Source organism: Mustela erminea, chromosome 14 (genome assembly GCF_009829155.1).
Source record: "Mustela erminea isolate mMusErm1 chromosome 14, mMusErm1.Pri, whole genome shotgun sequence".
In the NCBI taxonomy this organism is placed as follows: Eukaryota; Metazoa; Chordata; class Mammalia; order Carnivora; family Mustelidae; genus Mustela; species Mustela erminea.
Genome location: NC_045627.1, coordinates 62,375,979 through 62,401,335, shown reverse-complemented (window position 1 = coordinate 62,401,335; position 25,357 = coordinate 62,375,979). Strand labels below are relative to the sequence as shown.

Sequence of the window (25,357 nt, the reverse complement as noted above, 5' to 3'; positions counted from 1 at the left end):
TTGCCACTCCAAGCATTTTCATTTCTCTCAATCTAGTGAGTGCTGCAAATTCCATTGTTCAAAGTATATATAAAATAAGAATAAAAAGCTCTTTTTTAAAGGTTTTATTTATTTACTTGAGAGAGAGAGAGCATGAGAGGGGAGAAGGTCAGAGGGAGAAGCAGACTCCCGTCAGAGCTGGGAGCCCAATACAGAACTCGACCCCAGGACTCCAGGATCATGACTTGAGCCAAAGGCAATGGCTTAACCCACTGAGCCACCCAGGCACCCCAAGAACAAAAGCCTTCGAAGTAAGGATCAGAGATGCCTCTTATTTGAGCAAATTGTATGAACTTTAATATCTGAACCTTATGATACCTATTTTGGCCCCCTTTCACATTATTTGCTTATTTGATAATATTCAAATAGTATCACCCTCATTCAAGCCTTCCCAAAACTCTACAAAGTGGTATTATTACCGATTCAATTTTATAGATGAGAAAACTGAGCAAAGACGTTAAATAATACGTCAAAGGCCAAAGAATTAGAATGTGGCTGATTCTAATCTAAATAATCTGACCCCAGTGTGTGTGCTCCTAACTCTACTTTTGGAGATATGCTTTGCTGCCTTATGACAATACGAACATCCCAGTGTGTTTAGTACCATCAGCTTTAGTATCTCTGACAATCCTTTGAGGGGGGAAAAATAGTTAGGAGTAACTGCATCAATGAGCTGATGCTTAGGAGATCAGAAGCCCTAACTACCACCTTTCACTTCTTCAAAAGCTGCTCCAAAAAACATAATTGAGCCATGAAAGAAAGAAAAGCCAGAGGTATACCAGTGGGTCAACAAAGCTGTTCAGGAAGTTTTCAGAGGTCTAGCCTTGTCTAAGATTACACTATGCCTGCTCTACAGTGAATCCAAATCCAAGATTCTCCATTACCATTTGAAGATCTACTTGCCAAGGATGATTTAGGACTGCCCCTTTTGAGATGCAGCCCCAGATGATCTCTCTGAATGCCTGTTGTATGCTGCAGATGTCAATAAATATTCCCTGAGTAAATGTGGGGTAGGTATTTTCTGTTCCCTGCTGCCATACCAAACTACTAGCTCACCTGACTCTCAATTCTACCTTAGCTCCTTGAAAGCAAGACATGCCTTATCACTATTATATACTCAGTGCCCAGCACCACTCCTGGCAATGGATGGCATTCAATAAATGGTTGGTAAATAAATGAGTATAAATACAAATGTTCCTAACACAAACCAGTATTAATCCAGATGTCTCTCCTTGAGACTCAATAAGTCAAAGTATTCTCAATGAAAGTTAAGAATTCTTTATTCATTTATTCATTGTACTATTTTTTTATACAATTCATTACCTAGTTTCCCACAAGTGGACCTTTCTTAACTTGTGTATGTAACACATGGTACATATCTCTTTACAGAAAGAGACCTTATGTATAAACTAACAGTGAGAGCAATATTAAACCAGAGCCAGGCTAAAGCCCTATCCCCCATATCTGGTTCATTCCAGAATACCATATTGTACTACCACCATCAAAGAAATGATGCTCTATATTTTTAAAGTATTACCCATTTTTACAGATAGTTAACATATACAGACATATTCCAATTACAAGATGCTGAAATGCACTAAGACTATAAATGTTTCCCAGATTATAAAAACTTTATAGTATCTTGAATTTAAAGAACTGTATATGGCAACATAATTTAAATTTGTACTGCATTGAAAAAGATGATGAATTAAGCACTATGCTAAGTGTTCATATATAATAATTCATTTAACCATCATAACAAGTCCTTAAGATATGTACAACTACTACCATTTTAAAGATAACACCACTAAGAATCAACGTCAAACAACTAGCTAGTAAGCATTGGAGCCAGAACTGAAACCCAGATTTAACTGATAGTTAAGTTCATAACTGCTCAAAACTCCACACCCTACAGGATACCCTCAACAAAACAATTCTTGAATTTTCTGAATCACACTAACAGTGTGATAACATACCATATTTGTTTTTTATTTCATCATTCTGAGAAGTAAAATTAAGGAAAATTGTTTACCTTCATGAGATCTACACATACTTTCCTAACTCAATCCCCTGAAATCTTGACTCATATGAGGCCATTTATCACTAATTTCCCCTTTTTTTGAAAATTAAGACTGTGCTCCTCCAAAACTCTGAAAACACTGTTAGCATCCACCACTGCATTCTGTATAAAACTTGCCACAGCTATTGGTGGCAGTGGTCACTACTTCGGTGACACTTGGTGGAGTCTTAGAAGACTTGTACTCTCTAATACTTTTCTGAAGGTTTTTATAATCACTACCACACGAAATGTTGAGTAAAAGCATCTGGGAAAAACAAGGAAATTAAGTGATTAAATATAGTAAATTTCTCTCTACATGCAACAGCTCTTTCAGAAGATCGATTGTATGCTATTTTTGCTCCAAAAAAGCAAGGAAACCAGTTTGCAGATTTTATTTGTTTATATGCCAACAAGCTAAACATCAACACTGAAGGAATCAAACGGTCTTATATTTTTTTTCAGTACTCAAACCCAATCAGTGAAAAGAGCTAACTTTATTCATCATGGCTTACATATTATTTAGATATATTTTCCTTGTCTCCTTTTCTGACTTACTTCCACCCAAAACCTCAGTGAATTTTGAATCATGGGCCATGAATGGTGGTATAATTAAGGTAAACCACTGGGGCACCTGGGTGGCTCAGTTTTTAAGCGTCTGCCTTTGGCTCAGGTCTTGATACTGGTGTCCTGGGATCGAGTCCTGTGTTGGGTTCCCTGCTTGGCAGGGAGCCTGCTTCTCCTTCTCCCACTCACCAAGCTTGTGTTCCCTCTCTCACTGTCTCTCCCTCTCTCTGTCATATAAACAAACAAATAAATAAGTAAACCAAATATATTTTATTTCTGCTTCCTTTCTTAGGGAACAAAGGAAATTAGGAAGTTCTGCAGAAACATCCTCAAATAAGCAGGACTTCTGGACACTGCTGATGATGTAGAAAGCTAGAATACCATTCCCACCCATAATACATTCAAAATAAATGGTGGAAAATGTGCACAATCACAAATTTTCTTGAACTCATCAGAGAAGCAAGGTCACAGGTCAAGCAACTAACCCCAGATCTAAAGAAAAGAAGAACGGTTTCCTCAAAGACTTTTACTCAATATACTTCAAGTCTTCTTCTCTCTCTCTTTCCATACTCAATCACTTGACAAGTTCCACTGATCTTATCCTGAGTATCTCTTCAAGCTGTCTAGTTTTCCCCATAACTACTCCAAGTTAAACCCATTCATACAAATGCCTAAATTACCTTAAAAATCCATCTAACTGGCCTCTCTGTGTTGCTTACTTTCTATTCATTCTTCACCTTGCATCAAGAATGACCCTTTTAAATCCATTACCTGCTCAGGCATCCCCCTCCCTAAAATCTTTCAATGACTTCCCATCATTCTTATGATAAACTCAACTTTTTTAAACATGGCTTACAAGACTCTTTTTAACCTGGCTCCAATTTCTCTTAGCTTTTGTCACTCCTGTCTTCATATGCCATACAGCCACATCAAACTTCTTTCAGATTCTTCAACTCTCCATGTTATTGGTTTTCTGTTTTTTTGTTTTTGTTTTTTTTCTTCTTAGGCTCTACACAATCTCTTTCCTCTACCTAGTCTACTCCCCAGCAGCCTCCTAACCAACTTCAATTAATTTCTACTTAACCTTTAGGACTCTATCATTATTCTTTAAGAGCTTTACCTAATCATTTTAGATTAGGTGAGGTGTCTTTGCCATATACCTCTGTTACAGCTCCTGTATTTGATAATAATTACTTCTTTAATTCTCTGGTCCTCACCACTGTACTGTATGTTCATTAAAGAAGGAATTATGTCTTCCTGCCCATCACTGTATCCCCCACACTTAATACAGTGCCTGGACATATAAGACAGAATCAAAATAAATTTTTTTTGTAGAATAAATGAATTAAGAACAAAAATAACAATTTGAGAGTAGAAACTGAAAAGGACAGATTTAAATGGTATTCTGATCAACAAAAATGCCATATCAAAATCCCATCCTCAAATAAGTAGGACTTCCAGACACTATTTATGATATAGAAAGCTGGAAAATGTCATTTCCACCTTTAACACAAATAAAATAAAATGTGGAAAATGTGTACAATCATAGATTTTCCTGAACTCATCAAAGAAGCAAGGCCACAGGACAAGCAACTCACCCAAAAGCTAAGGAAAGAAGACAGGGTCCTCAAAGGAGAGACAGAACATAAACACTTTCTTAATTACAGTGAACACAAGATGCCATAAAAGCCAGTATGAAGAACTCAGTTAAAATGTCTTAAAAGTTGCTAAAGGCCAAATATGGACTACCAGGAGAAGACAGAATGCTTGGCGCACACAAAAACAAGAGGAATTCTCACCATTCACAAAATCTTTTCCACAGACCTCAAAAAGGAGGCTCAAATCACTAAGGACTAGGCAAGAGACAAGAGAAGTCTAAGTCTAGCCTTGTAGTGCAGACTTGGGAGAAATAAGTTACCAGTCCATGTGGGAAAAGTACCAAGCCCCAGCTGGATCCTTCTTGCCTACCTCCCCTAGAGGGAAAAAAAAAAAAACAAAACCCTGAAGTAGCTGGGGAAAGGTAGCAAATCCTGTTTCCCTCAGGCAGCAGGTAAAGGTCCACGCAGCTAAGGAAAGTAAACAAAACAAAAACACTAACACCTCTACCCCTAAAAAAGGGGCAAGACTGCTGAAAAAGAACCACCCCTCTGAGACTCGTGGAAAGCATCTACCTAAAACTGAAACTGAACCATATCAACAAAAAATGCCATGCCTTCCTCCTCTCCCCTCAACAACAGGCTAATAAAACATTACAGCAATTGACTACTGTGAGAGGAACAAAAGCACAGAGACTTATCTGAGATACAAGTTCAAAGGGAAGATCTAAAGCCAAGGGGAGAGCAGACATTAAGAAAAACTCTTTGGCAAAACAAACCCCACCCTAAACACAAGGTAATACAAGGGAAAGTTGAAGCCTATGGTCAAACCAAAACTCAGCTCAAAATCCTGACCAGACAGGGCTGGCTCAAACCCCTCTCCCCTCAACACACATGCAAACATCTTCAGCAAAAGATAAAGCACACTCATTTCCAGGCATAAATACTATTTACTACTCTATACAAAATACACAGATTTTTAACCAAAAAAAAAAAAAAAAGAGCAAAACATAAAAATCAAAAATGAAACAAACTTAACTTGCATTGTTAAGAGACAAAGCAACCAAGAGAATCGGATTCAGATATGACCCTGATGTTGAAACTACCATACATGGAATTTTAAGTAATTATGATTATGTTAAAAGTTATAAAGGCAAATGTGGACAACATGTACAAGATGGGCAATTTAAGCAAAGAGGCAGAAACTAGAAGAATCAACCAAATGGAAATGCTAGAAAAACACACTAACATAAATAAAAACCTTCAGTGGCCTTATCAGTAGACTCAACACAGCCATGGCAAGAATAAGTAAAGATGGATCAGCAGAAATTACTCAAACTGAAACAAACAAAAAAGGAGAGCCTGAAAACAAAACAAAGCAGAAGACAGCACTCAAGTACTATGGGAAAATATCAAATAGTCCTAACACATGTGTATTTGAAATCCCAGGAAATAAAAAAGAACTGTGACAAGCAATGTTTAAAAAGATAATAGCCAAGAATTTTCTAAAATTAATAGAGTATGCCTAGCCACAGATCCAAAAAGCTCAGAGAACACCAAGCACTGAACACCATACATCAAACAAACAACAGAAACCAATACCTAGACACATCATATTTAAACTGCAGGAAAGAAGAATTAAAGATAAAGAAAATGCTTAAAAGCAGCCACAGTGAAAAAGACCTATTATATACAGAGGAACAGGATAAGAACTTTAGAAACTATGAAAGCCAGACATCATTAAAATGCTGACAGAAAAAAACTGTCAATCTAGAATTCTACACCCAGCAAGAATACCTTCAAAACTGAAGAATAAAAACTTTCTCAAACAAAATATAATTCACTATAGCAAAAGATCAAAGAAGATAAAATATGTAATCATCTCAACAGGTGCATGAAAAGTAGGACAAAATTCAATACTTGTCCATAACAAACTTTCAACAAGCTTGTTGATAAAGCTTATTATCTTCAAGCTTGATAAAGGATATCTACTAAAAACAAAACACAAAAATGAAACCAAACCGTGAAAAAAACATACAGCTTGCATCACACCTGGCGGTGAAAGATCAATTGCTTTCCTCCTAAAATCAAAAACAAGGTGTTAAAGAACCTGGACAGGGTCCTGACAGAAGAATCAGGCAGCACTCAAGAGACTTTGGAGGTTAGGAGGTTTATTTAACACTGGCAGGCTCTGAGGAGAGTGATCTCCAAAGGTCTGAGCCCCGAGCACAAGCCGGGAGAATAATTTATACTCTTCTACTTCCTCATAATTGGAACTTTAGGCACAGGAAATGGGGTAGGGAAGAAGAACTTGGAAGGGCTCTGAGACAGGGACTGGAGTTCCCTTGCTGGTTTGGTCGGCCATCTTAAGAGTACAGTTTTTCCCTTATCAAAGATAAGGATGATCATTCACACTACTTCTACTTGACAGTGAAATGAAGGTTATAGCCAATGCAATAAGGCAAGGGGAGAAAAAAAAAATAAAAGAACTCCAGGTTGGAAAGAAACGAAACTGTCTTTGCAGAATTACCTTCTACATTATAAAATCCCACAGAACTTAAAACAAAGCTAGCAGAACTAGTAAGTGAGTTTAGTAAGGTAACAGGATACAAGTAGCAGTTCTATGTGCTATCAATGAACAAATAAAAATAGAAAATGTAAAAAAAAAAAAAGAGTATCACAACATCACTCAAAAACATGAAATACTTGGGTATAAATCTAACAAAGTATATGTAGAAACTATGCTAAAAACTGTAAGACACTGATAAAAGAAATCAAAGAATGTCTAAATAAAGGTCATGAATGGGAAGATTCAATATCACAATGTCAATTCTCCCCAAACTGTCTCTGTGTTTCAATCAGAATACCAGAAGGAATTTTATAGAAATTAACAAGCTCATTCTGAAACAAATGTAGAGGAAAAGAAACTAGAAAAGCCAAAAACATTTTGAAAAAGGAGAACAAAGTTAAGACAACTTACTCTACCTTGCACTACCTTACCTGATTACTGTATAGTAATCAAACCGTGTGGTATTGGAGAAAGGATAGACAGATCAACAGAATGGGGGGGAAGAGTCTAGAAACAGACCCACACATATATGATCAGTTGACTTTCAACAAAGGTACAAAGCAAATTCAATGATAAAAGGATAGTCTTTCCAATAAATGGTGCTGAAACAATTAAAATTCATATTGATAACAAGAAGATCAATTTCTATCCATACCTCACACCATACACAAAAATTAACTCGAAATGAATCAGAGACCAAAATATAAAACCTAAAACTATACCGTTACTAGAAGAAAATATTGAAGGAAATCTTTTTTTACTTTGGGTTAAGCGAAGATTTATTAGATGCAACACCAAATGCAGATCCATAAAATTTTAAAAAATGTTTAAATCAATAAAACTGGACTTCAGGGGCACCTGGGTGGCCCAGTGGGTTAAGCCCCTGCCTTCAGCTCAGGTCATGATCCCAGGGTCCTGGGATCAAGCCCCACATTGGGCTCTCTGCTCAGCGGGAAGCCTGCTTCCCCCTCTCTCTCTGTCTGCTGCTCTGCCTACTTGTGATCTCTCTGTGTCAAATAAATAAAACCTTTAAAAAAATTTTTTTAAATAAGATAAAATAAACTGGACTTCAGCAAAATTAAGAACTTCTGTTTCTCAAAGACACTGTTAAGAAAATGAAAAGACAAATCACAGAACTGGAAAAAATATTTGCAAAATGCGTAACTGATAAAGAACTTTATCCAGAATACATAATGGCCTCTCAAAAGTCAATATCCAAAACCAAACAACAATTTGAACAATACTTAACCAAAAAAGATATAAATATGGCAAATAAGGGCACCTGGGTGGCTCAGTGGGTTAAACCTCTGCCTTTGACTCAGGTCATGATCCCAGAGTCCTGGGATTGAGTCCCACATAGGGCACTCTGCTCAGCAAGGGGCCTGCTTACCCCTCCCACTCTGCCTACTTCTCTGCCTACTTGTGATCTCTGTCAAACAGATATATAAAATCTTAAAAAAAAAAAAAAAGCAAATAAACATAACACAAAATGCTCAACATCATCTACCACTAGGGAAATACAATTCCATTAAAAGAAATTCTGGAAAAAGCAAAACTTAAGGGACAGAAAATGTATCAGTAGTTGCCAGAAACTCAAGTTCAGGTGAGGGGCTGATTACAAAGAGGCAGAGAATGGGGCGCCTGGCTGGCTCAGTGGGTTAAGCCTCTGCCTTCCGCTCAGGTCATGGTCTCAGGTCCTGGGACTGAGCCCCCTGCTTCCCTCCCTCTCTCTCTCTCTGCCTGCTTCTCTGTGATCTCTATCTGTCAAATAAATAAATAAAATCTTAAAAAAAAAAAAAAAAAAAAGAGGCAGGAAGAATTTTTTTGGATTGAGGGACTTGTCCTGTATCTTAGTTGTGTGGGACTGCAAGTTTTTGTCAAAACTGCAAGTTTTTGTCAAAACTGACACAATATACTCTAAGAAAAATAAATTTTACTGTATGTAAATTATATTATCAATTTTTTAATGAAAAAAATCACATCCTTTAGAAATTCCTATCAAAATATAGGTGACAGCACCGACTTCTTAATTTCTAATTCTTGGCTTTAAGAAGCCAGAGAATAATTAGTGCAACCTTAATGAAGTTACATTAGTAAGACTGAAGATCAATTTGTTTCTTAAATCTTGAGGCTATAGTCTTTCCTAATTTAATTCTTCAGTCATTACTTAAAACTTCCACTGACTTACTCAACTGAACATGAATAAAGATTATAAAACTTAGTCTGTAATCTATTCTATATATAACCAAATCACATAATCTTTGCATTGCACTCAGAGAGGTATATCAAACTGTATTTTTAATCCAGATAGTTTTGTTCTGAACAAACAACCTTAGAAAAGAGGACACTGAGAATATTCTAAGATACTCTGGTAATTCCAAATAACATTAGGCATATCGATATATAATACTTTTATCTAAAATATACCTAAATATACCTTCTTTTCATAATCCTGTGCTCAAAACCTTAGTGACTCACCAGGGTCTACAACATACTAATTAATCTTACCCAGGACTCAAGATTCTCCAAAATTTTGTGTAACTCTACTGTTCCAACCATATTTCTATTACTCTCTGACACAAATCCTCCATTCTGCATAGGATGGCCTCATAATCCATTCACTACAACTTCTGAAATGCTCTTCTTGAATTGTCTCAGTTTAAATGCTCCTCCTAGTCACTACTCCTTCAAAAGACTTCTCTCAAATCCAACTTTTTCATTTAACTGTTTGAAAACATGTTGATTTCACCCTTCTGTGAATTCCTGTGCATTCGTATCTTCGGTATTCATGTCATTATATACTAACTTATATTCTTCTTTAAATGTTTTACTGATGAATGTCACCTCATATTCTCTAACATAGTTTCTTGAGAGTAAATACTATTCCTCACATGCTTCTTGTATCTTCAGGAACATAACAAATACTCAATATCCCAACAAAAAAATTAATGGGAAGGTTAATATAAAAGTAAATTTAGGGGGCGCCTGGGTGGCTCAGTGGGTTAAAGCCTCTGCCTTCGGCTCAGGTCACGATCCCAGAGTCCTGGGATCGAGTCCCGCATCGGGCTCTCTGCTCAGCAGGGAGCCTGCTTCCCTTCCTCTCCCTCTGTCTATCTCTCTGCCTACTTGTGATCTCTGTCTTTCAAATAAATAAAATCTAAAAAAAAAAAAAAAAAAGTAAATTTAGGGGTGGCTGGGTGGCTCAGTCAGTTAAGCATCCAACTCTTAATGTTAGCTCAGGTCTTGATCTCAGGGTTTTGAGTTCAAGCCCTGCACTGGGGCTTCACACTAGGTGTGGAACCTACTTCACACTAGGTGTGGAACCTACTTAAAAAAAAAAATTTTTTTTTAAATCACTTTAAATTTTAAAGTAATTTTAAATTACTTTAAAATACTTAACTTGGGGGACGCCTGGGTGGCTCAGTTGGTTGGGCAGCTGCCTTCGGCTCAGGTCATGATCCCAGCGTCCTGGGATCGAGTCCCACATCGGGCTCCTTGCTCCGCAGGGAGACTGCTTCTCCCTCTGACTCTGCCTTCCACTCTGTCTGCCTGTGCTCGCTCTCGCTCACTCTCTCTGACAAATAAATAAAATCTTTAAAAAAAAAAAAAAAAATACTTAACTTGGGCACCTGGGTGGCTCAGTGGGTTAAAGCTTCTGCCTCGGCTCAGGTCATGATCCCAGGGTCCTGGACAGAGACCCTCTCTCTGCCTGCCTCTCTGCCTACTTGTGATCTCTGTCAAATAAATAAATAAAATCTTTTTAAAAAATAAAATAAAATAAAAATAAAATACTTAACTTCCTGGAAAAGCTGATTTTAAAGCTTGAGGAACTGAAGCCAAGGGCACCAAGCTTTCCTTCCCAAGGTCTGTGCTGTAATACTTTCATCTTCATAGTTCCAGGGTTGAACAGAGTGCCTAACATATGGAAAGTACTTAATATTCAAATATTTTACTAAATTTCATTTTCTAAGACCAAAGTAGGAACAAAAACCCTGGAGTTCTATCCCAATCCTCCCAAGAGTATATTAGTACCTTGAAATGTTCTCTAATTTCTCATATGTGTTCACAGATTCTCCGTGAATAGACATTAAAAAAAAAAAAATCACAAAAACAAAAACTATACTTTCTCCTCCTTTTAAAGCTCACAAAGCAACTACCATAGTGCTGAGCACAGGCAGAGCAGGTAGGCAATATTTCTATCAGATTTCTTAAAAGCAACATAAAGGCAGCTCATAAATACTTTTCTGCTCCATGTAAAAACATACTAGTTACTCTTCCTACTGGGAAGATTTATTTTTCATCATCTTTGGCAAAAATTCTAGAATGCTATCTGCCAGGTCCATTGCCCCAATAAATATGCATCCACAAGCAATTATAGAGAGAGATAGTTTATGAGGAGGGGGCACTCTCTGGTCAGGTCCCAATGCTGGCCTGTGGTTAGGGGGAAGGGAAAGTTGGGGGAGGGGTGTGGCCCCCATGATTAATCACTGCCCACTCTGCTTAGGGGTATTTATCACAGCCCGCTGTCAGGTAAATCACTGGAAAAACACCTCTTCAGTAATTAATGTGAAGTGACGGATGGACAGCCCCTGGGCCCATTAATCAGGAACATCAGCAGCCTACTGAGATTATGAATGTCAGGATGCATAAACTGCCGGTGGATCAATAGGCCCAGGAATTCATCCAAGGCTCTCATTTCCGAGGCATCTCCGGTACATTAGGCTCCCCTGACCCCTCCCCCAACCTGAAATGAAAAGCAAGGCTTCAGAACAAAGAGCAGGGGCTGAGGTCTGAAGTGACCACTGCAAGAACACAGTCAAGCTGGCCATGATAGGAAACGGAACAGGACAGGCAACATGAGCACAGAGCTGTACCTACAGTCCTTGCCTTACAATGACTTGATTTAATAATTTTACAACTTTACAACAGTGGGAACACATACGTATTAAGTAGAAACCATACTCTGAATTTCCACCTCTCCCTGGGCTAGCGGAATGCGGTACAATACTTCCTAGTGATGCTGGCCAATGGCAGCAAGCCACAGCTCCCCATCAGCCACAGCATCGCAAGGACAGACAAGAGATACACTTAAAATCACCCTGTACCCAAGTAACCATGCTGTTTTTCCCTTTAGTACAGTACTCAATATATTACATGAGATACTCAACACTTTATTATAAAACGGGCTGTGTGTTAGATGATTCTGCCCAACTACAGGCTAATGTAAAGGAGAGCATTTAGGTTAGGCCATGCTAAGCTATTATGTTCAGTAAGTTAGGTATATTAAACATACTTTCAACTTATATTTTCAACTTACAATGGGTTTATCAGGACGTAACCCCATCATTAGTCAAGAAAGATCTGTACTGACCAAGAGGCTCTTAGACAGCTCAGCGCCCTGGAAAAGCAGGGAAGCAGGAAGACGACAGTTAACACTCAAGCAGAGCCTGATTATTCATTTTAGGAGTAATCCAGCTTCTTGCTTCTAATCTTTTACCCATTTTTCTATACATATTTTCTTTTCTTTCCTTCATACTGACACCACTAATATAAAGTAGAGAGAAATATGAGAAATAAAATTCAATTTCTGCTACCTAACAACCTAGGTACAAATTTCAAATTAACAGGAAAAAGAATCTGTATAAAATAAAATCACTGAATTATCCTTGAATTTAATTTAGCCTTATCGCTCAATACTACAAAACTGGGAGTTGCCGAAAGTACCCAGTGTTTTCAACTGAGAAAAAGGTGGTCATCCTGCTTCATTAGCATTTACAAAGCATTCTGCCAACATAAGACAGGTTAAAGGCTACACTGTGGCAGGATTCCAGCAATATGAAATCAGGTCTTAATTCTTTTTTCTTCTCCAAGCCAAACTCACTCTCCATCAAAAAGATCTGTTCAACTTGTAATGTTGCCTGGTCACCCCAAGTTTATCAAACTGTATGGGAAGTAGGGTTGTGCTCTGGTCTCATACTGAACACACTCGAGGCTTGTGCTGACGGGAATGAGACTGCACTTGCTGCCACATCCCGCCAAACCCCAGTGCTGTGCTTTGTGGTCAGACTCAGGCCAGGGCTGCAATTGTTGGTCAGAAAGTGTCTCAGAGTTACGGCTGCCTGTTCCGCTAAATCTCATTTCATCCTACTGATGGATGGATGGACAGGTGGCTGCTTGGTGAAAGCAGCATTATCAGGCAGCTTCTATGGAGCCTCTGAATGATGGATAGCCCTCTTTCTACTTTCTCCAAACCACCATCGATCCAAGCCATATTTCAGCGGTCAGGAGCCCAGTAATATTAAGACACACAATCAGGTTAAGTTACTTGCAGTGTAAACCTCTAGAACAGAAATTCTAACACCTCTGCTTTGCTGTCATGAACTAGGCTGAAAATGTTACAGTTTCATTCTTTCTAAGCTGCTATCCCAATAAATTCCAACAGCTCAAAGCCCAAAGGGAACAGCTGGGCTCCATTCCTAGGAGCACTCAGAAAGCTAGCTTGCCTGCCAAATCTTTTACTAGCCAATTCTGTGAAATGAATTCTGCAGTATTAGTGCACAGATCTGTGAATATGTGTACCCACTGGAGTGTAAAGCCATCAGGACCATACAAACCATGTAGTGTTTGTCAGTGATAAATTCACTAGCCTCAAATGTGTGGAGCTTTGGGTATACCAAGCAGACCCTGCCTACCAACACCCAAGGATGATGCTTAATTAAAGCCAGGACAGGTTAAAATTTTGTCTTTTGCTCATAATCCTGAAATTCTGTTTCTATGCAGTCTCCCTGGCTGGCTTCTACTCTCTTGTGTACATATCACATTGTAAGTACTAATCCTTGCCTGTTTTCATAAACACACTTCTGCATCCATTCCCTCTGTCACCTTCTAGACACTCATCTCAGCTTGTCTACTTGGACTCCATATCCTCTCTGTTCCTTCCACGTTATCTAGTGCTCTCAGATGGCAACTCAGACTCATATAACTGGACCCTGTATCAAAGTTATTTTCACCTATGTAGCTGGAAGAAATGGGACTCTGACTCCAGCTTTTTGATACAGATTCCCTTTGTGATACAGATGTCCTCTTTTTTCAAGGTCTCTTATCCCCAAATGACTTTCCCTATGAACGCTTCATTATCAGCTATTTCCCAAGTTAGCTTGGCCTGGCTCCTACCACAGCGTGGCCCCTCTTGAATGACTTGTTGCATCCTGAGCCTATGGTCTAGAGAATTTGTTTGTGGGGTTAGAAAAATGTCTCAGTGGAGTGTTTTTCTTCCTGCTCTTATGTAGTTTACTTTAATACTTTAATGTTAATGCCTTAACAACACTTAAAGTCTTGTTCCTTGCCCAAAAAAGAAAGAAATTATGTACTATTTTTGTAAGATACTACTTAATTATAATGTTGTATCAAGAATATCACTGCCCTTGGGGCGCCTGGGTGGCTCAGTGGGTTAAGCCGCTGCCTTCGGCTCAGGTCATGATCTCAGGGTCCTGGGATCAAGTCCTGCATCAGGCTCTCTGCTCAGCAGGGAGCCTGCTTCCTCCTCTCTCTCTCTCTGCCTATTTGTGATCTCTCTCTGTCAAATAAATAATAAAATCTTTAAAAAAAAAAAAAGAATATCACTGCCCTTCACATAAATATTAAAGAATTTTTAAAGAACCTCAGAATTACATTACTGAAAGGGATTGCATAGGTCAGAATTCAACATCTTGATTTTCCAAATAAGAAAACTGAGGATCTGAGATTGTGATGCCCATGGTTAAACAGATATTAAGTGACAAAGAAAGGTTGGTACCTAGGTTTTAATTATAAGTACTGTGCTCATTCTATTATATTTCTCAGATATATCATTTTCATTCTGGGGATTTACAAAGACAGTGGAAGTAATTAGGGTTCGGTATCACTTTTGTGTGTGCCTGTGTATCTGGGGGTAAGAAGGCGACCACAAATAACTGAATTTGGTCACCCATACTATTGTGTCTCCCACCAAAGTTGCCCACGGGTCATCTGAGAGCCACTCACTATCCTGGAGAACAAAATTTGATGAATCCCTGGCAACTAGAAACCTCTACTCTTCTCCCTTCCTCCATATTTGTCACAGTCCTACCTAGAAGGCTAACAATAACAAAAGCAGAAATACATTTAATCCAAGTAGAATGAGAAGAGCGAGAAGCTCCATAACTTATTTAAACAAAATGGATATAAGAGCAACGTGACCTCCTCATTTCCAAGGATGCTACCTTCTTGTCAAAACATAGCACAAGCTGACTGACTGGACTTCACCCTCTGGTGGCCAAAATGTGTCACTGCTGCATTTCCCAACTGCCAAACTCCCTCTGTATCTATCTAAAAAGCTTCAAGCTAAAAAAGATCTTTGAAAACCAAGTGGTATCACCTCCTCATTTTAAAGATGAGGAAAGTGGTTGAGGAATTCACCCAGGACTTACAGCTATGTGAGTAGGAACGGAGATGAGAACCCAGGTCTCGTATCAACAAGAACTAGTAGTCTTATCCTCATCATATTGCCTTACCCAGTTTTTTCACCCCGTATGTGTTCCGGAAATACTAACTGAACGAAGTTTAATCAGGAAGCTAATCATGATGCAAAAATAATCACATAATGCAGAACAAAACCAAATATATTATCCACACTAGTGCTCATCTCCATTAGTATAAAAGATCAGGAAGACTTTTCCATCCCATTCCCACAAAAAAAGTGCTTCATACATGGGACAAGAACTCTACTATGACTATTCTTAACACCAGACAAAACACTTCCTCCTAAGAATTTTTTAAAAAGGCACTTCTTCAGAAAAAGCAGCTTGTATATGTGAGTAATGAGAAATGACAATACTTTGAACTCTTATTTCTATAAACTCAAGTTCAAGAAAGGCTGTTTTATTTCCATTAACCAAATACATTTTAAAATAATTTCTTATATTCATTTGCAAGGCTATCTTAAGCCAACATAACAATCCTTTCCTTTCATGAAAAAAGTCTTTTTACAGAGCTTCTATCTAGTTAAGATCTAGTAAGCAATGTCTAAGAGAACAATGACATTATTTTTCAAAATCTGCTGCTGTGAACCATATCTAATTATGTTTTCTGTTTCATTAAGGTTTAGGTCCTGTAAGGAAAACTGAAGAAGTGGTAAAGTAGTACCAAGAGTAGTAGCAGAGGAAGAAAAAGAGGAAAAAATAACCCCAACTACCATTTAATGAGTATTTACCATGTGACAGGGACTACGCTAAATGTTTATATATATATACACATATACATATATATGTATATATAATTATATATAATTTGTATTATATGTACATATATGTGTGTATATATATATGTAATTACCTTACATATATACATATACACACACATTCACATATATACATATATATATATATATGTAAGATCTCATTTGATTCCAACTATAATACTACGGGGTGGTTATTACTACCCCAGTTTTACAAATGAGAAACCTGAAGCTTAAGTAATTCAAGATCACACAGTTTTGAGTACCAGTTAGAATTTCAAAGTTCCTGCATTTAACTGTTAAAATACACTGCTTGATATTCAGCAGGATGGTCTCTTACAATAATGTATTAATTCATAAATATTCACAAATCTGCTTCTGTATAAATACAAAAGCAAGCAAACAGAGTTCAAAGACCACTGCAGTAAAACACGAAAACCAAAGAGGATAAGAATGAAAGAACTTTAATGCTTTCATGGCATGCCTATTTCCAATAACCTTCCAGCCTTAAAAGTGCTGACAATAATAATTCACTATTGTCTCTGAAACTTCCTCATTCACCTTGCCTCACCCTCAAAGCCATATGGTGAAGAATCTCACCAGGTGTCAGGAGAGGAACTCCCTCTCTTCTATTCCCCTTAAGAATAATCTCTATACTTCTTCCTACCAACTCCCCCAACCATTTGAAAACATTAGCCTTCTTTCCATACTTCCCTTTCTCCAGAGGCACATGTGAGCACGGGAACAGCAACCAATGAAAGTGCTAACACAAATCTTAGACTGGAGGAAGCTTCAGGGCAGAATGTAGAGTGCACTTTCAAATCAGTCTAAAAACAGAAGAAACTTGTACATCAAATACCTACTGAAGATGGTATTTTCAGATGTAATCTTCAACAGGATATAACAGCTACAGTATATTAGTATTAGTCTGTCTTAGAGATTTATAGCCTTTGCCTCTCTGCATGCAGTTGCACAAGAATACAGTTCGCATAACTGGAAGAAATATTTCATGAAAAATCTGATTATCAAGACAATGAAACTGTATATATGATTCCAATAGGATCGCAGGGGCACCAAAATACATAAACACACTATGGCATGAAAAGGTTTTCCTCAGAACGAAACACAATTCATGTCCTCAAGTTATTTTACACTCCAGTGGCGAGAGTCGCCATGCATCGGCACCAACTGATTTCATGCTTTATAGGCTGGGAAACAGTCCAAAGCTTAGTCTCTTTCACACTCCACTGACATGGTAACCCCATCGTTCACCAACTTAACTGTTGGAAGTTTAATGTTAGTGCATTAGCGCACCTATTAATGACCACCTCAAAATGCAGTCAGACCAAAACCTTACTATAACTGAACAGCAGCAATGTAACATGTAAGAGAAAATGGTGGAGAGAAAGCTCCGCTTCCTACTCCACATATGTATCAAGGGAAAAGAGAAAGGAAAAACTCCCTCCTAGACTTCTTTCCCTCAGTAGACATCTGGAGGTTGGTCTGTATTTCTAGACTTCTTAGAAATCAGTTCCTCTCCTGGGTCTATCCTGGGTCTTACTCCAATATCCTACAGATGACAAGCAAGAGAGTTGAAATGGACAAGACTTTAGGACTGTACCTCAAACTCGACATGCATTAAACTTGATCTTTCTCTCCTTTAGGGAGAGACTAAAGCTATTAAGACTAAAGCTAATAAGCCACCCAGTAAATTTTCAAAGTAGAAGCCACTAGGCTTAATCTGTGCTGTTATATATATTACCTCATTTGCTCCTGACTACATACGAAGATGTAGCTATGATTATTACCTCAATTTTACAGATGAGAAATCTGAAACTTAAGTTACTTAAAATCACATAGCTTCAAAGTGTTGGTTAGGACTCCAAAGTCCCTGCACTTAACTACTATGGTAGACTAGAATATATGCCTTCTAAAATTGGAGTAGGGGTGCCTGGGTGGCTAAGTCAGCTAAATGCGCAGTTTTGGCTCAAGTCATGATCTCAGGGTCCTGGGATTGAGCCTCATGTCAGGCTCCCCTACTCAAAAGGGAGTCTGTTTGTCTCCCTCTGTCCCTCCTCCTGCTCATGGGCACTCATTCTCTAAAATAAATAAATAAATTGGGGTGAAACAACAGATTGCAGAGAAGAGCTTTAAAAACGAAACAAGGGGCCCCTGGGTGGCTCAGTGGGTTAGAGCCTCTGCCTTCAGCTCAGGTCGTGATCCCAGGGTCCTGGGATCAAGCCCCGCATCGGGCTCTCTGCTCAGCAGGGAGCCTGCTTCCCCCTCTCTCTCTCTTCCTGCCTCTCTGCCTACTTGTGATCTCTGTCAAATAAATAAGTAAAATCTTAATAAAAAAAAAAGTGCAATAGCAATAGCAGAGTAAGTGCAAAGGTGGTGGAATCCCTGTGTTAGAGATACAGTCACAACTTGGCCCCTCTCTCTTCCCTCCTTGTGGCTATACTAGCAAGCGTGAAGGCCAAATGTGGCTGGTAAGAATCTGAAAAACCAAAAGAAGTTTCACTTCAAAGCAGGCAAAGAAAACATTAGAAAATTAACAAATGAGAGCTTTTCTTATATGCAGAATGAAGGTTTACTAATTAGAGATTCAAGAAAAACAAACATGTAATTACCTTAGAATACAGTAACTTCAGAGCAATGCTCCTTTAAAATCGGGAAGCCTGTAACAAACACTGCAGAAGGCTTTCCAAGAAGTAGTGTACCGAACAAACATGACTCAGGTACTTAAACTGCATTTTAATCTATTATTCTTATGATAAAAAAGAAAGATAAATGTTAAAGATTGGAAAAGCTAACAACAGGTAATGGCATTTTCTCGGAGTCAAACAAATATTTATTAAGTGCAGATACTGCACTGTACCGGGACAGTGGAGATTGTAAAGTAAGACTACAATAATGTAACATGGTCTGAACCACATGAATAATGTAACCCCCCTTTAAGTTGTCCCCACCTAATTGGGAAGGTAAAAAATTTTTTTCAAAAAATGTTAAGGTAATATATGATAGCCAAATAGAGACAAAAGCAGTAAATGATAAAAACCCTGAAAGAGAAATATCACTACGTGCCTGTAATGGTTGAAGATGTCATAAAGTAGGTGAAATTGGAGGTAGGCCTTTACAAGCTGGTTTACAGAAAGAGAATCAGAGGGAGATATTCCAAGAAGGAATAGCCTAACTAATATGAAGAGGCAGTAAGTCAAAGAATGTTACTGTGGAGACAGTTAAAGAAACTAGTCTACCTAGAGCCAAAGGCTGAACCATATTGAACCATAACTTGACCCATACTGAATTCTATTCCACAATCTAGAAATACTCAGAAACGTATGCCTTGTTCCAATGAAGACTGTTCTAGCTGGCCAAGTGTTTCTAAAACACCACCACTTGACAGTATGTGTATATAAAATCTAATATAGAGATTTATAGCCTTTGCCTCTCTGCATGCAGTTGCACAAGAACTAATATATGTGTATATAAAATCTAATATAAATAAATAACAGGATATACATTTGTCTCAGATAAAGGCCCAGTCATTCTGGATCTAGATATGAAAACCGACCTTACTACCATTACAATAATTCCTAGAAAAGATAAGTACTATCCATATCACCTGGACTTTTATAATCTCATTTCCTGGCATGAAGTGGTATTTCTAGTGGTATTTCTAGTGTCTTCAAATTTTTAAAATCTATCCAATCCATACTCTCATCAAAAGAACACAGCCTTACAGTTTTGATGACAGAATGAAACAATGACACCCTGAAAGGAAACGTGAAATACCCGATTTTCTTCTCCACCAAAGGCCCCCACACTCTGGCTGTTCACTTCACAGACATTTTAGCAGAGCTAACAACAGCTTCCATTCAAACTGCCCACAGAACCTGCGTTGCTCTGCTCTTCTCTCCTTTGTTCCCCTCCCCACAACTTATACACAACCACCTCACATTGCTGGCCGTCTTCCCCAACCGCTGCCCAACAATTCACAGGCCGTCACAGATTGTTAGCACTGCGTTTAGGGACTTGGGAAGTACTCTTGTGGGACAACGCAGTGTGTTAGTACAGCATTTTCCTGGACACAATGTCACTCTTTATAGCCAGTTGCAAATTAGTTTCTTCTTAAAAAAAATAATACTCCTAATAAGACAGGTACAAGGAGATTTTAAATAACCAAGATTAAAACTCACTTTGGTATGCTCTCAGATCAGGGCCGTTTCAGACTCATGCACAATGAAATCCCATGCCTTTATTCACACAAGCCATACACACACTACAAGAACATCAGAAGTCAGCTTTCTGATGCTAACAAAAGCAAAGAGACCACCAAAAAAGATATGAATGGAAAATCTTTCCTTTTTTTCTGTAGTTGTGGCTCCTCATCCTCAGATTTTATTTGAGATACTTTAAGCTCAGCTGTCAACGTCAATATTTACTTTTCATTATATATTGCTGTGTAAAACCATTTAATAGAAAATTCAGTAAGTCACCACTATCACTTCATTCGTTTCCAATTTTTTGCCACATGCTTCAGCAGCACCCAAGTATGATAATCTTCTGACATCTGCTATGACTGACCCTCTCAATACCACTAAAGCTTTCACCCTACATATCAGCTTTCCGGTAAACACTGGTGACACATAAGAATCAGAAGCTGGAGGGGCACCTGGGTGGCTCAGTGGGTTAAAGCCTCTGCCTTCAGCTCAGGTCATGATCCCAGGGTCCTGGGATCAAGCCCCACATCAGGTTCTCTGCTCAGTGCTTCCCCTTCTCTCTCTGCCTGTCTGCCTGCCTACTTGAGATCTCTGTCAAATAAATAAACAAAATATTTTTTTTAAAGGTTTTATTTATTTATTTATTCGTCAGAGAGAGAGAGAGAACACAAGCAGGCAGAGCAGCAGGTAGAGGCAGAGAGAGAAGCAGGCTCCCTGCTGAGCAAGGAGCCGGATGTGGGACTCAATCCCAGGACTAGGATCATGACTCGAGCCGAAGGCAGCAGCTCAACCTACTGAGCCACCCAGGCGTCCCTAAATAAATAAAATCTTAAAAAAAAAAGAATCAGAAGCTGGAACAGACTGAAAAGATCATTAAGAGAATGTGGGTAAGAAGAGCCTCTTATAAAACAGTGATCATATCAACTTACTATGTCTTCCTGGGGAAAAAAACTTATTTAAAAAAAAAAAAAACCTTTAGTGTAATAGTAAACAATTAAAATCAGTTTCACTATATTCCTCATTATTTTTCATTTCTAATTTCTTTGATAGCATTCTTCATTCTGCTTCATTATGCCATACTAAAGATATAACTGATTGTTCCCCATACAATATCAGGTTCTTTACTGCTGCCTGTATGAACCGGACGGAAGCTCTAGAGCTTGACAGGAAGGAGGTCAATTCTCGGTTCTTATGGTGGAGACACACTATAAAAGAGCAAAGCTAGTATTTCAGTTTTGAGAACTAATGCTAATATTTAACCAGCCCCCATTCTCTTTACAACAAACACCAAAATTAAGAGTGAAGAGAGGAAAATCTTTAAGAGACCCTTAGTCCTTCAGGAAATTGCCACTCTCAAACTTGTTTTACGTGAGAGTTACAAATAAAATGACACTAAAGAAAAAAATATATATAAGCAAGCAAACAAATATTTAGAGTAAATAAACAATACTTCTATAATATTTGCAGAAACCAGAGTTAATTGACTTACCAAATAAATGACATTTATTTTCTGAATAATAAAATTCTAGAACATGCAGATAGATTGTGTCTAAAGGCAAACCGCACAAAGCTTTCCTTCTGATAAACAGCAGTCTCACCTGGAAAATAATAATAATAAAAGTTATTTTTATAAAAATAACATAATTATGACTTCTCTGACACTAGTCTATGCAGTTAACTTTCATTATCTCATTTTGTGAATACTAAGAGCATAACACAGTCATTAATCTACCATAGAACTACCACAGAATGTGAAATGAAAATAAACACAAATGACAGAAATACTTCTTAGAAGCCCATCAACCAAAAAGAATAAAAAATGTCATATCTTCTCATTCTCAGTCCTCTGAGAACTAATCTGAGAGGGCAGAAGTGCCTATTAACTGCCATTAAAGAAAGATAAAGAGAGAGATAAAAAACAAAATAATACAAATGATGAAAAACACAAAAAGATGATCAAGCTCTAGTCATTATTACAGTTCTAACTTACAGGATGGCACATGGCAGCTACTCAGTAAGAATACACTGAATGGATGGTTGGATGGCTAAAAAATAAACTAGCAAAGAAAAAATAAAGCATATCAGTTAGCAGAGAAATGCAAAAATTTTTTTTTGTCCATCAAACTGACAAAGATTAAAAAATAGAGCAATAAGGTCCTGTTTTGGTAAATGGAGACTGAATAAAGTTTACACATTGCTGGTGGAGGTATATATTTTATTAATGTATAAAGCATTTTAACAAATTTCAGATAATGAACTTCTACCAGAATACTTATTCCAGAACTATTTATAATTGTGAAAAATTATAAACAACTTTACTGTGCACCCATAAGGGCAAGGTTAAATAAATTATGGTACATCTAAACTATAGAAAAATAGACAGTCATTAGAAAGAATAATGTAGCTCTATAAATATTGATATAAAGACCTCCAAACATATTGAGTTTTTTAAAAATGGAAAATTTAACAAGAAGGGTACAAAACCAATATAAAAATCTTGAAACATTCCTGAGACACAAAGTAGATTTAAACAAATGGATTCAACACAATTCAACATCATAAAGATGTCAGTTCTCCCTCAAGCAATTTATGAATTTAACATAATCCCAATAAAAATCTCATTTGAGCAAACTCTCTTATGGAGATAGACAGCTGATTCCTAAAGCTCAACAGAAAAATAAAGATGTAAGACCAGCCAATGAAGCATTAGAAACGTTAAAAGTTATCCCTCGATAGATTATCAAGCCTCTATAATTAAAAGAGTGATAGTGGTACAGAAATAGATAGTGCAAAAGAGTAGGAAGTCCAGAAATAAATTCAATGGAAATTTAATGTATGCTAAAGGGGGCATCTCAAAACACTGGGGCAAATTAGACTTTTTAAAGAAAAAATAGCCAGGGTAACTAGTTAGCATTTGGAAAAAAAATTATTAAATTTATATAATATTCATTTTAAAAACTAAATGGAGCAGGGATCTAAATGAAATAACTAAAATAGTACAAATACTTGAAGAAAGTAAGTAAATTCTTCTCTACCTGGGGGAAAGGGAAAGGTATTCCAACTATAACCCAAAATTCAGCTGCAACAGAAGACTGAAAAATTAAACGAGATAAAATAAAAGCCTAAACATACACACACGCACTGTGTCAAAAGACAACGGACAAACTGGGAGAAAATATGTATAATATATACAACTTAGAAAGAGGTAATATCCCTAAAATAAAGAACTCTTAAAAACTGAGGAAGAAAAAACCCTAATAGAGAAATTAATAAAAAGACACAAGACAATTCACATAAAAAAGGTATTTCAATGACCTTTATTCACATGAGAAGATGTTCAGCCTTACTACAAACAAAAACATTAAAACTATATGGAGATACTTCTTACCTATAAGGTCAGCAAAAATTAAGAAGTATTAACACACTCTGATGATAAGGTTGTGGAGAAATGAACACTCTCATACACCGCTGGTAAGAATTCAAATTTGTATAGCCCCCAAAGAAGTGTATTTAGTAGTATTTATGAAAATTATACAAGCTTCTAAACTTCTGACCCAACCGTCCCATCTTAGGAATCTACCCAAACATTTCTTTACAACATACAAAAATATGCATGACCAGGTTAGTCTCTGCAGCAGTTTGCAAATGCAAAATATTGGAAACAGCATAAAAGAATGGTTACCATCTTAACAATAGGGTAATACTATACAACTGTCAGAAGGAGAAAAAGACAGAGAGGGAATGTGAGTCTAAAGTTGATATGGAATGAATTCCAAAATATACTGTGTTAAATGAGGAAACCAAAGTATAAAAGAGTTATCTATAATATGCACCTTTTGTGTAAAAAAGAAGAGGAAATAACAAAATATACATGTATCATTCCTGGGGGAAAAACACATAGTAAGGATAATTCAGAGAATGATGAAGCTGGCTATCTATCAGAGGGTGGGTGCAAACAGGTGGTAAGGGAGAAAGAAGGGTGACACTGCTCTGAGTATGTATTTTTTGTACAATTCTGACTTCTGAAACCATGTTAATGTTTCACATACCCCAAAATAAGGAAGATCAATTAGGATGGGGAAAAAAACTTAGAATAAAAATAGAACTGAACTATATTTCAAATGACTAACATAACCATGTGAGGGAAGGAAGAATGCTGGAGAGAGAAAACTAATCCAAGTAACTTTTAAACATGGTTTTTAGATCAGCACTGTCCAAAGGAAACATAATGGGAGCCACACAGGCTTTAGTATGTTTAGTATTTTCCAGTAGCCACATTAAAATAAAATAGGTAGAATTAATTTTATTAATATATCTTATCTAAATATCTTAAAATATCTCAATATTTTAGGTATAATCAACATAAGATAATACTAAAACACTAATGATATATCTGACATTCCTTATTTCATGGTAAGTTTTTGAAATCCAGTGTATATTTTACACTTACAACACAGTTCATGGGTATTAGCTACCCTATTTGACAGTGGCTATATATATATATATAGAACTCTCCTTAGTAGGTATCTTCTTTTTTTTTTAAGATTTTATTTATTTATTTGACCGACAGAGATCACAAGTAGGCAGAGAGGCAGGCAGAGAGAGAGGAGGAAGCAGGCTCCCTGCTGAGCAGAGAGCCCAACACGGGGCTTGATCCCAGGACCCCGAGGTCACGACCTGAGCCGAAGGCAGAGGCTTAACCCACTGAGCCACCTAGACACCCCAGTAAGTATCTTTTAAATAGTGGCATAAGTAAGCGAATCTTAATCTATTTTCTGATATTCTAGGATTGAGCCAGTAAGTAAAAATACAAATAACAAGGCTAGGTTTCTCACTGTTGGAAGAGGGTACAGAATGAAGGAAGGACAGAATAAACCCTGCAGAGTTGCTAGTATCAGAGGTAGCAGCATAAACTCCGTGCTTTCAGTAGACAGATGAAGACGTACTGAGTGTGTGTGCACGTACACACATACACCACACACATCTGTGTCCTACATGCCTGCCAAGAGGGCCTGGAGCAATGTTACCCAGTACTAACAAGGGCATCAAGAATCC

At 37.5% G+C, this 25,357-nt stretch overlaps 1 protein-coding gene across 6 annotated transcripts in view; it reads right to left on the bottom strand.

Annotated features, from left to right (window-relative positions):
• R3HCC1L (R3H domain and coiled-coil containing 1 like) overlaps positions 1–25,357 on the bottom strand; it is a 92,750-nt gene that overhangs the window by 53,148 nt on the left and 14,245 nt on the right. For 5 of the 6 annotated variants that reach the window (XM_032312068.1, XM_032312074.1, XM_032312076.1 and 2 more), the window contains exon 2: positions 21,792–21,900. The exons of the other annotated variant lie outside the window; for it this stretch is intronic. The gene's annotated coding sequence lies outside the window, so the exon portion shown is untranslated. The remainder of the gene's footprint in view (positions 1–21,791; positions 21,901–25,357) is intronic. 6 annotated transcript variants of the gene reach the window in all.